This window comes from Kryptolebias marmoratus, linkage group LG11 (assembly GCF_001649575.2).
Source record: "Kryptolebias marmoratus isolate JLee-2015 linkage group LG11, ASM164957v2, whole genome shotgun sequence".
Lineage (NCBI taxonomy): Eukaryota > Metazoa > Chordata > Actinopteri > Cyprinodontiformes > Rivulidae > Kryptolebias > Kryptolebias marmoratus.
Window position 1 is genome coordinate 22,267,073 of NC_051440.1, and position 13,839 is coordinate 22,280,911.

The following is a 13,839-nucleotide window of genomic DNA, read 5'->3' on the forward strand; positions in this document are numbered from 1 at the left end:
GAGAAGAGGAGAGGAGAGGGGAGGAGGAGGAGGGAGGGGAGGAGAGGAGGAGAGGAGAGGAGAAGAGGGGGCTAGGGGAGGAGAAGAGGGGGAGGAGAGGAGAGAAGAGGGGGAGAGGAGAGGAGGGGGAGGAGAGGTGAGAGGAGAGAAGAGGGGGAAAGGAGTAGGAGAGGAGAGGAGGGGAGGGGAGAGGAGAGAAGAGGGGGGGAGGTGAGGAGGGGAGGAGAGGAGGGGAGGTGAGAGGAGAGAAGAGGGGTTAGAGGAGAGGAGAGGACAGGGGGAGAGTCATGCCCCCCAGCTCCAAATGGGACAGCAACTTAGGAATGATAGAATCTGAAATAAGCTGATAAGTAATTGCCTTCAAAATAGCGTCTTAAACAGATGAAAAATAAGCAACAATTAGTTTCTTAAACAAATCTTTGAAAGCTGCAGAGTTGTCCCTTCATTCTTCTGCTCCTCAGGCCTGAGCAGTAGGAAATGGCTTATGGTTGATATGTAATTATTGTTGTACTCTTCTGTAATCATTCAACACGGGTGACCTCTGAGACGAACTGAAGTTATGACTTCTACAGCAGTGATTCTCAACTGGTGGGTCGCGGGCCTGTGCCTGGGGGGGAAAATGCTAAGAAAAGTCCTGATTGTTATGACCGTCTAATGTTTGATGATTGAATAAGTGACTTCTGTTCAAACTGCCCCATCTTTACATTGAATCAACTTATAAGTTGAAAACTGACCTGGGTTTGGGTCACAGCCTGTCTTTAAGGGGAGAGGTAGGGTCCTGAAGACAGAGGGAGGGAGGTGATGTCCAGTCTGTTGTTTAAGTGTTGGATTCAGTTTTGTTTTATCTGAAACATGCTTATATCTTGTCTGGTCTTTACTGTGTTTGTGTTTGTATGGATATAATATTCTCTGATTGTGTTTTTTTGTGAGAATCTGTTCACTCAATGAGAAATAATTTCCCTCTGAGGGCAATAAAGTGACTATTTTATTCTAGTTTGGTTACAGCAAATCTGTGGCAGTTTACTGTGGTCTGCTTCAAAAACAATAATATATGTTCACATTGCTTTTTAGGGAAAAAAATGCATTGCATTATTGTATTTTTTTAACAACATGCAAAAAATTAAAAGGAAAAAAAAAAAGAAAAGAAAAAGAAGCAAAAGATCTAATAGCCTAAATACACCAGAAAACATTTAAAGGTACTCTCTGGAATCTCATGAAGACCGGTCTAACAAAAAAATCATAAAGTAAGAAACAAAATCTGCACATTTTCTTTCTCATAATAATGCTTAATGTGTCCTTACATTTAAAAAAAATGTTGGCCAGTTTGTGAGCAGCTGCCAACCACCACCACGTTTGCTATCACCAACTCCCCTGTTTGGGGGAGGCTTGGTCAGTAGTCTGTTTCCATAAATGTTTGATTATTGATAGGTTTGCATGCAGCTGCTGACACATTTCCGTGCACGGTGCATCTGGGTGGATGTTTCTGTGTGTGTTTGGTCGCGTCTGCCTGAGGGCTGAAGCGCTCCTACTGTATGACGACATGAGCTTTGCACAGAATGAACTGGAATCGGATTACATCGGCTCACACAAATGTGAGTAATCTGTCATTTACTGGCGATCCTGCACTCGCAGCAATCTGCGCACGGAGCTCTAAATTAAACACGTCAATTCAGACACGAGGGCGGCTGTTAACGCAGGAGTGCTCTGCAGCTTCACACTGTGGCCCTGATCAAGCAGACCTCTGAGAAGAAAAGGCAAAATAAGTTTGTTTCCGCCACTGAGGGGGTGTAGAACTGATCCATATCAAAGAAAGGAAAAAATCAGCGATGAGATGCCAAAGCTGGGCAATAACTGATGCAATTACTCATATATTAGAAGTGTGTCACACAGATGACCACTGCACGTGCAAGTGATGCTAAAACTGCAGGACAGGCATTCAGCTACAAGAAGCTGGCTTGGTGTCCAGCCTGGATTTGCTATAGGTCCCAAAGCATCAAGAAGTGCAATTCTCCTATCTGCAGTGCATTGTTTATTTATGCCAGTTCAACAGAGAAAAAAAACACTTAAAGGTTCCTGAAGGGACCCTCCATTGAGAGGCAAACTCCTCAGTCCTGAGTGGTATGTAGATATGAAGATATTCAAACAATATTTTAGCCTATAAAATATTTAGAATATGCCGACTTCAGGCTCTGGAAAATATCTGTGGAGATAGTTACCGTAGGTTTAGGAAATCATTTATGTCAAAGCTATCTTCAAGTGTGGTGCTCTGTGTTCAGATTCTTTTTTCAGAGGTTTGCTTTTTCTTAAGAGTTTAAACAAAGATCTGCATCACGACAAAAGATGAAGTCTTCCCTAAGTTTCTGATGTTTGATGATAAAACATTCAATGCATCATGTGGTTAACTCATTTCATTTCTTCTGAATGTCCCATCAGCTGTGTTGATTCAAATGCATAAAATACAGAGTTTAATTATATGTTTTAACTAAATTTCTAGCAGGAAAAAGATGATAAAACTACAACTTTTGTTTTATTTTGTACTTAATAGAAATAGTAAAAAGTTAAGACTGTTTAAGTGGCTGTTATTTTTTATTTCATGGATTTGTTTTTATTACTCTGGTTGTAAAAAATATACATTCTCATTCTTGTCGTGTATGAGATCTTACTGTCATTTATTGTTAATAAAATTGTTTTCTTAGTCCCATCAGTCCCTTGGTGTTATTGTTTAATCATTTACATGTTATTGGTGTTTTAAATTAGTTTGCATGTCCATTTTGTTTGTTGCTTTTCTTTTGTTGATTTGTTTTATTTGCTGTGAAGCACTTTGTGTTACTCTCCAATGTATGAAAAGTGTATTATAAATAATGATAGATAGATAGATAGATAGATAGATAGATAGATAGATAGATAGATAGATAGATAGATTAATTATTGTTGTTTTATTTTGTTTTTCATATCTGTTTACAAAATCACACTCATCACTGTAGCTGACTGACATGACAATTGTTTCATAGACTTTGCTTTGCATTTTTAATGATGTAAAGAACAACCTGAAGGAAATTAAACTGCACCAGTAGTACAAAGTGTCTCTTTAACCCACTTCAAAATATGATTATGTTTCAGACATTCATTGTGCAAAACCAGTGCAGGTCTAAGTTGAAGCAGGATGTACTCTAACTCTCACTCTGCAAAATCCATTTCTCAACACTTTAGGAAACAACTCAGTAGTTCAGTTTCAACTTTCACTTCTCATTATTTTTTTATTTTTATTTTTCTGTTGTTTTGTTTGTTTGTTTTTTAGTTTTTAAAGTTTTTCTATTATTTGCAACTTCTAGAAAATTTTTGTTATTGTTTTTTTTTGTGTTTGTGTTGGAACAATTAGAATGATTGTATTTCTCAAAAGAGCTATAAAACCTGAGTTTAAAAAATCCCTACTACTGACAAGTTGTTCAAAAGGTAATCTAACAGACTTTATGCAATTTCATTCTATATTTACAACAACAAAAAAAAGAATCCTCAAATGTTGTTGTTTTTTATTAGCTCTCATGTCCATAGGCTTTGTCCAAACCCCATCAGGGGGATTGGAGACTTTTTGTGTGGGGAAATGTACTTGATTATTGCATTTCTCCTCCCCTAGTTTCATCATGTAAGACACTTTTAGGCAAGATCAAAAATCCCTCAAAGGGATGACAACACACAGATTGATGTGGTGAGTGTTGATCAATCAAAGTTACCAAGAAACTTGGCAGACTAATAATTAACAGAAATAATGGAGGCAGAACAGCAGAACTAGACAAAAACAATCTGACCAAAAAAAAAAAAAAAAGAAGAAAAAAGCAGACGGTCAGTACAATGCCTTAGAATGACACTGGATGATTTCTTCTTTTTGTCCTACCTTGTGATTGTTGAACTGTTTGGTTTAACTCATATTTTTTGTTTTGTTTTATTTTTTGACAGCAAGATTTAGACATTTTAGTTACAAGAATTGAGTGTTGTTAAACATATTTACATCAGGGTCCTTAAAATTACATTTAAAAAAAGCATGACAAGTGATTTACCTGAATGATCTTTATTTTTGTTTCAAATGTTTCAAAATTGAACACAGATCATTTTAATTAAGCACATCTTGCTATGTTTTTATTTTATACTGAAACAAAGACTTAGTGTGACTTCCTTCTTTCAGAAACTCCCTATAGGTGTCTCACACACACACACACACACGCACACATCTACACATTCCCTCTTGTGCATCATCCTCTTTTAACACCATTCACCTGCATGCCTTCCATCTCCATGTCATAAAATATAAATGAATATATAGATTACACATCAGACAGAATTATTTGGACTTACAGTTTGTGTTTAGTCACTAATAGTGAGGCATTCTGAGTGTTTCTGTTTAAGTTGAGAGTTCACACATATTTACAGACATGTGTGTCTTCGGTTCAGCGGAGGTTAAAGGTAATGGATGTGCAAAGAGAACACAGCATACTCACTCAATAAATAACTTTATCATGTCCTGTAGTACAAGTTAATCAATAAATAATGTCAAAATCTAAATAAACAGTAAATAAATTACAAATTTCATTCTGTCCTTAAGACATTTCTATTGTTTGAGCCTAAGATTAAAATGTGTGTTGAAATGAAGTTCTAGATGCTTGAAATACATGCTGAGATGCTTTATTGTGCTCATTTGTGCTGTACACACTGTAAATTAATTTTAAGTCAGGAAGTCGAATCATTCCTCTGTTCCTCTGGAAAATCTTTTAAATTGCTACTGACCTCTCACTTTCTGTTTAGCTCTGAAATAGCAGAGCTGCGCTGATTCAAACCTCCACTCTACTCAAAGACTTGTCCCGCAGGTCCAATTACCTCACAAATACTACAGTCAGGGTTATTTCCTGGTTCGGAGTTATGCATGACATCATTCACCTATGAATGGAAATGTTCTTTTAAAACGTTACTTTTTCCCCACCTGTTTGTTTTATTTAAACATGTTAACATATCTAAGCTGGTTTTCCAAGCACTCCTTTTCTCCACACATGATTTGAACAGTCTGCCTTGAATATGGCCAGTCCAGTTTAATTTGTCTGGAGCTTGAAAACAGTTTTATATTCTGCCTTTTGTTTTGTGTAAGACAGCAATAATGAGATGAGACAATAAACCCCCCACATGCATCATTTAATTTTACTGACCGGCAGTTCAGAATGTGCTGTATGTGAATGTATTGTATTATAACTGGATTGAATTGACTGTAATTGGATTTAAATCCAAATTCAGGGGATTTGTTATTTTTGTTGTATAGTGCCCCAAGGCAACCTTTGTAGTGAACTGGTGATATACACTGTAAATAAACTGAAACTCAACTGAATTAAGTTCTAACACTTACTATATATTTGTTTATATATTTATTTTAAAGATTTAACTCCTAACATTTATAAAATTTAACACCTAAAACTAAACTGTTTGGAGAGACAGCAAAGTAGAAAGTGACTGGACTTGAGAAGATGTTTTCGGATTTAGGTGTTTTATGTTTTCCTGACTTTTTTCTCTTTTACTCTTACAAGTTTTTATTAAAAAATGTTAACAATAATTAACATAACCTTGGTGAAATTTTGACAATAATACACATACACACACACACATATGTTTATATATATAAACATATGTGTGTGTGTAAATTTTTTAATGAAATGTAAGTTTGCAAAGATTTTGGATAGCTACAGTTACAATCAGTTATAATTTTTTTTTATTGTAAAATTGTTAATATTTACACTTTGGAGCAATGCAGCTATTACACTTTCTGGGATAGGAGTCTAGAAATGTTCATGTTCAAGTTATTTTTTTCTTCTTTTTGTAGCTTTCACAAATAATGACTGGATTATAATATGTTGACAAGAACCCAAACACATGCACTGGTCCTATAGATGCACAACCTTTGAAACCATATCATTTTTGTTTACCTCTTGTATTCCAGCTTCTATTAATAAATGTGTAAGGATATTATCTTCAAAGAGAAATGTAAGATAATAAAAAGCAGGGAAAATTAAAGATGCTTATCTAAGTCGTTGCATGAATGACGGTTGTTCCAGTTATTGTACAAAAGCCGTTCTGTGGTTTCTTTGCTAAGATGAAAAAGTGTGACGTTTTCCTGCCTGTGAGGACTGGTGGTTTACCAGCAGTTTCAGCAGAGTAAACAGAATTTAGATCCGATTTTGGCATTGCCTGTCTTTTTGATTGAGCTGCAGATTTTCTTCAACAACAAACAAGCCGCCTAATTTACAACCCAAAGCTGCAAATGATTATCCCATATGCTTCTCGCACATCAGTGAATGCAGTTCTGTTTCCAGCAACTAAGCAATTTGTCATGCCTTATAAAATCTGGAGCACCCTGACCTGCTTCTCTTTTTTCAGTTTTAAATTTATTTTCTGATTGTTAAGCAATATATTCATCAAAGTGTTCCTTTTTGTGTTGCAACGTCCTGTTTTATGCCTCTGTGTGCGCCCGCAGTGCTTCTTGTTCTTGCTGGCGCTCAGCCTGTGACAGTCTTTGAATGTTCCAGTTGGGTATATTATTGACAAGATGTTTCTTAGCACTGGACCTCCTGGGTCACAGTTGAGGGGTAAAAGGGGAGGGACTCAACCAGGGTACAAATAAACCTACTGGAACAAACAGCTGACATGTTGTCATAGAAACAAAACAACAAAAAGACAAATTAACCTTGAGCAATCCAGTCACACAAAAAGTATATGCAAAGAAAAGAACATTTAATGTCTTCATTTCAAGCAGCAAGAGGGTACTTGCTTAACATTGTCCTTGCTGTGACTAATACACTCATTTTGTAATAGCTGAGCCATTACATAATCATTACAGAGTGATCTTTAGAAATGTTGACACATCAAACAGCTATATCGGCTTTGTTTCTGTCATATGATCCTTTGGCTTCACACAAATGTCTACCTTTTTGTCCAGATGTCACCAGTTTGCAGTTACATGTGGTTTCACTAACATTTGTGTATAGCTGTGGGAACATTCAGCGTTTCAGTTGAGGGAATGCTGTGAGCATGTATAAATTTACAAGAGCCAAACACGTACGTGAAGAATATCATAATAACCAAATGTATGCAGCTAAATGCTTTTGTTTATGTTGTATATTTCAGACAGACAATATCTATAAGATTTCAATTACAGCCTACACAATCTGTGCATTTTCCTGTGGGTTTTAAGCATCAACATATGTCATAACTGTACACATGACAGGAAACAATGGAGCTGAAAGCATAAAAGATAAGCGCCCCCTGTAGTCGGCTGGCTGCTGTACAGTTTTTAAGTCCTTCCCCTCCATCTAAACAAATGGCACAGTTGACTGACTAAACAATGGAAATATATTTCAGTTCATTTTATCAGGTGTTGATTTTTGTTGATTCACGTAGTTCTTACCTTGCTGCTGTGTGTTCAAACATGCCTTTTTAAAAAAAATATGCTTAGGGTTAGGTGGGACTTTTGTATGGACGGTACAGCATCTCTTGTGCGCAGACATGGGCTCCAGAAATACAACATGGCAGCTTCCGAAAAATAAAACATTTTGGTTTCAATTTTGGACAATGGAAGAATTTCTATGTTGTTTTTCTATTTAAGTCAATGGTTTTAAGCAAACAGCATATCCTCTGGCATCCATCATGGGTTGCTACAGCCCCCTTTGCATCCCTACTTCTCATGTTTTTTGCATTTGTACAAGAAACGTCTTTACTATTTTCTCACTTCAATGCAAATTGTGTGCATTTGTGTTGTGTTTCTTTCTTAAAGTGGATGCTGTGTTTGATCTGTAAATGTATTCCATGTCAAACCCAGTGGGTTGTCTACATTAGAGTCATCTAACATTTTATTTTTGCTTTCTGAAGTTCTGAAACCTCTTCAAGCTTCACAGTAGATACAACGGCTGATGTCTGTTTGCGTGACAGCAATGCCATTGGAAATGCAACATTTAAAAAGTAGTTAAAAGGATAGTCTGACTTGTTTCTGGTACGTTAAGCAGCTGATGAATGGCAGTAAGATGAATCCCAAAAGAACAGGCAACAGGCTTTTGGCATATGACATCAGAATTTGTCCATATTATTAAACACAAGGCAGCAAAAAGTGTGGTTAACATATACTGACAAGCCATCTGTGCTACTAATGAGTGCACAATGCACATTTATCATGCACGCTGTATTTTCACTGCTGGAAATAAAATTTGACCAGCACAATAGCCAGGTTTTTAACTGTCATTCAGTGCTATAAAAAATAGAATTTAAGGTCTAAGTCTTATTATGTCAGATTTTTAGTATGTATAAAAAGAAAAAAAAAACACTTTACTATTTTTCTTGAGAAAAGATATCACGGTTTATATAAATGTTGTTTAGATGCCATGGAAAATTGATCTTACACTGACAATAAAGGAAAAACAAACTAATGCAGTCCCTCCTGCGCTCTTTTGCTCTTTCTCTCAAAGCGCTGTTAAGTGCTACAGCAAACCTTATTTGCAAACACAGTGCCTGCTGTGTATTGTGTGCCTTAAAGAGAAACACCAGGTTTCAGCTCCTTTATTGTGGCACGAACATTAACCACCTAAGATATGGCACTTTCATTCAGCTGGCTTGGAGCCGTGCATGCTATGAGGGCTTTTAATCCAACTTACTCTGCTGCTGAAAGTGGTGTTATTATTTCCCTTTGGCAGTGGTTGTGCACATACAGATGCACACATGCACACATGCACACACACAGGAGCAGAAAGAAAAGGAAACCTTGTCTAGAGCATGTCAATTCTTGCATGTTTGTGAAAGTACCGATGAAGTTATGTAACCTGCTATCAATGTAAATGAAGAATAACTTGCTGAATAACTTGAATGATGTGTGTAAGAGCTTTTATTACACGTAACCATTGTGTGTGAAAGCAGCTTTGCCTGTACGATAAAAAGGCAGTATTCAGGGAAGTTGAGGTCCTGAGACAAGTAGAAAATTACACCCACAGTTACAGCTTAACTCCACAGCTAAACAAACTAAAGGTTGTGTCCTTGGAACATAGTCTGTCGGTGGTTTCTTAAGTGCTGTACGCATATGCACCACTTTCCTGTCAAACTTTGTGTACAGCACAAACTGTGCATGCCCTGGGAAATCAAAAACAGTTCCTTGTTTTCACAGAAAGAATGTCCCTCTATTTGATGATAAATGCTTTTGCAGTCTCCCATGCTGGAGCAGTAATGATTGTTATCTTAAAAGAAGTCTAAATGCTCAAACACAAATACAAACACAATTCTTTTGTTTTTTCTTAGCAATGAGGAGACACATTTCTCCACTCTGAGTGTGGCGGGCCGACTGGTTTTCGCACTCTTCTGTTGAGAGGGGTTGAACCTCTGGTGAACCCTTCTGCTGTGAAAACATAGCGACTGAATGAGTGATTTACTGACCCCACCTAGTTACTGCTTTGGACTGTCCAGAGCCAGGTTCGACAGATTAGTAGGGGCAACATTAATGTAATAAGGATCACAGGTAAGAGTGACACCTGCTGGAATATGCACACATACATATATATATATATATATATATATATACATAAACAAAATAACAGTTTGTAGTAAATACTTCTTAAAGACTTACTCCTTCTAATTAGAGCTGGATTATAATATGTCAACAAGGAATTTAAAGTCTTTTAGAATTATTACCCTTGTTTAAAAATGTTTCTCTTAATATACAGAAATGAACTAACAGGAGATGCTCCGAGCAATATTTCCTGGAAACTTGATGGCCTAAGATAACCTTACATACAACTACCAACTGTGTTATGAAGAAGAAGGCATTTGATGTTCTGAAATTAGATGAAGAGGTAAGATCTTTCATCTCAGTGCAGCATATATACCCTAGCCAGCATGGCACATTTTTCTATACTTAGTTTTTGTAATAAAGAAACTGATAGCATGATAAAAGATGTCTGAGATACAATGCCTCAAGGCACAGTGACTTTCAGCATGGCCTTCTGCTTCCTTTGCTGTCCTCTCAGGAGACGAGGGGACCTTCGAGCACCTCTGGCTCAGCAGCCTCAGATTGTTTGCTCTTTTTTCCCTCTGAGACAGTGGTTATCATGGTACAAACATGTTTGTAATGACAAGATTTTCACTTTTGGATCAAGATTCAACTGAGCACAGATGAGTCATGTCTGCTACTGAAACATTCTCACAGATTAGCCAAAAATAAATTTAGCATTTGGTTAATGAGGAGGACTAAAATAAAAAGAAACAGGCTGTGCAGATGTTTCAAAACTTTAGTCACTGCTTTCTTTAAAGCAGAGTTTGTCCTACATATAAGGTAATGGGAGACTTAGACCAGTTTGTCTCTATGTCATAAAGGACAGCAAAATCCTGTTTACAGTATCAGAAGTCACCGGATTAGGGTTTCTGGAAATATGTTTGTGTTTTACACAAGCTGTGAATTAGTGAGGTTTACATTCACAAACTCCTATGTGGAGGAGTTCTGTGACGTTTTTGCAATTTTGTATTTGCGAATGAGCATTTGTTAAATCGAGCATGAATATTTTGAAGCATATAAAGACTAGTTAAAAGGTTTGAGTTCAAGTTTTCCTCAGGCTTTTTTCTTTTAAAAAAGTGCTAATATCTGCTCACCTGAACTTTGCAGTTTTGCTGTGTGTCTAAAGCAGAGTCCATCCAACAATTTTGTTGTACCATGTACAATGTCAAAAAAATCTATTCTACTCTATTCAGAGTTCCATTGAAACTGATAATTTCCTCAAGCCACCTCTCAGAAATTTAGCAATAAACTTATAATACACTAACAGAAAAAAAACTATAATTTATCTTTATTTAGGTACAGCAAACAAATAGATTGGAGATTTTTTTTTTTAATCAGCTGCACATCAAAGGACAGAGTCTCCCAAAATGAATATAACAAAGTTACAAAACTTGACCTTACAGTATAAATTGTCTTTTCCTGTTTTTCCAGGACTGGTAGGATACAAATCCCACAGGGAAAAAGCAACTGGATGTCTCAGCAGTCTAACTGCTGAGTCCTTGGTGGTGATAAAATGCTCAATGTCCTGTCCAGATTGTTCAGGAATGTTGGACAGGAGCTCGGTGATCCATATGTTCTTTTCCACATTGCACAGCGCTCTGGACTCTTCAGCTCCCATCCAAAGCAGGCCTGTGGGGAATGAAGTCTATAAATCACAACTGAGTTATGTATCGAAATCAACAGCAGGCTTGTGCAGAGAAATTTTCCCCTGCAAATTTGATTCGACTGACTGCTGATGTGTGTAGCTGCACAATTTTGTTGTGCATACAGAAGCAACTCAGTGATGTGAACAGCAATTAGCTGTTCCCATTTCACTTCTGGAAACTCAAGTAAGTCTGCAGTCAGAAAGTGAAGTGCACTTTGAGTAAAATCTGTAACAGTTTGGTTTTCAAAATATGATGGATTTTGGTTTTAGGAGCTAAAGCAAAGACAAAGTTTTAAATTGAATAAATGTTTGTTTTCTGGATTTGTCAAAAGCAAATTAAAAACAGGTTAAAATTAGAGAAAAAAATGTCTTTTAGCTGATGACTCCAAATAGTGGGTAACTTACATCTCACACTTGATAAACTGTTGAAACTATATGACAAAAATGTAGTATCTGGACAACAGGCTGAGCTGAAACCATGCTGTTTCATGCAAAAGTTTTAAAACCTCACATATGAAAGTTTGCAAAATATTGTAATTAAGTGAGTACAAGACATGCTTAGCTTGCAGAAATAACATTTCGCAAAGTTAGTTTTTTCTACAACAGTGTCATGTTTAAGCTGTTTTTCAAACCTTACCAACACTTTGTAAAAAATGTTGCCTATAAGCCTTTTCTTCATTATCAGTAGTAGCATATTTCTCCTCAGTATGCTGAGGACTCCAAAGATCCCAGACTTGGAGTTCCATCTAGTAGCTTCCACTTCCTCCTAAAAAGAAAAAAAAACCTCCCATAAAAGTTTGGATAGCATAAGAATTTTATTCCATATCTGCAGGATATGGTTAAACAAAGTTTCAGAAAGCATGACATTCTGAGAAAATTAGGCTAGTTTATTATTTTTGACTGGACCACTGACATTAGCCCCACACAGCTGCACTGAGAGTAGGCTGCCAGCTGTTTTGCCGACAGCTGGCAGCAGTTTGCTTTTCTCTGCAAGTTGTTGCTGTCAGTTTCAGCGCCTCCACGTTAAACGTTAAGGTTGGCAAATGATTCTGCACCTTCATGTGAAATGTTTAGGTTCTTTTGTAAAAGGAAAAAGTAATTATGTGTCCTTCTTACAACCCCAAGTGGAGCACTGCAATTGAAAATTAGTTTTCTGTTGCCAGTCTGATCTGAAGTCAGTAAACACCTGTACATACTGCAGATTCATTTATTTTGGGAAGGAATGCCTACTTAACATCTGTGTAATTTAAAAGTATAAAGTTAGTACATTTTTAACTCGTTTAAAATGTTTTATCAGGGTAACCAGTTTTCCCTAAGGGATAAATAACATATCTTTCTATTCTAACAAAGCTGGAAATGGAGTTACATTTCAGGAAACCCAAGTACAATTTGTACTGTTTGTATGTACAATATGTTTCAGTTTTGTTGTGGTTTCCACATCAATTATCCTCTTAGCAGCACTGCATTAGTATTGTAATATGGATGGAAATTATAAGATAAGACCATATTTATAATATATACCTCCAGTCATATCTGATAAGATTAAAAAATGAGCAGATCTTGAAACAATGAGAAAACCTTCCAAACTGTCAGAAAATCCACTATTATCAGTTCATTATACTTCTGCTTTTCTTCATCCCTCGGTCTGAATGCTTCTCTTTTTTAACAACACTCAGCCATCAAAGGATGAGACACTTAGAGCTTCATAGCAACAGGAAGAGGGTCTACCCCCCTCAGAGAGCTCCTGTCAATTTCCAGCCTTGTCTCTACTTTTATGGCCACACTGACGTCAACGGCCGAGCTTCACTTATTGTTTCCTTTAGGATTGACATGCCTAAGATTCTGGATTTCACACCAGACCTGCACTTCCTGTAAGAATCTATACTAGCTGTCCTTTCTCGCAGGCTGGCAGCGATCGTTGAAGTCACCTACAGATCTGTAAGTGCTGAGAGCACTGGCTTCGTGACAAGAAACTTGGCCTCCTCCGGCTACAAATATCTCTGTTGTACTTGAGGTGGAAGACGTGCTCTGTGGGGAAGGGATACACAATGTTCTGTGCATCTGTGTCCGTATGTGTATGTGTGCATTGTGAGAAAGAACATCAGAGATGACACAGGTGGGGGCAGGGGGTCCATTCTGAGTCACAGCAAATGGAAAGGCTATAGATTCACACCAGGGTCACAATCCTCTTTTTGTGTCAGAAAGCAGACACGCATGTTTTCTGTTTTCTATCTGCACCAGCCTGATTATGCATGCAATTTATGTGTGTGTGTATGTTTAATTTATGATGTAATAAATCAAAAGGAAACATTTTCCTTTCTTTTCTCCAGTCTTTTCACCTCTATTGTCTCTTCTTCTTCACTACTGTGCTTTATCATCCGTTTTCCTTCTTTTAGAGGAAAAACATTCCTTCTTTTTTCTCCTACCTCAGTGGTTCATTTTTGTCTTGTGTTGTTTGTGGAGGCTCAGTGGAGCGTCACTTACCGGCCCCTTGACAGATTCCAGTCTACACGCTGCAGCTGTGACTATAGAATAGATTTTAGGGCTGGCACTGCTTTGCTCCAAATTACCTGCAATGCTTTCAGTGTTTAAATAATGATCTTAGCGCAGAGTTAATGGCGATAGTGGGAGGCCA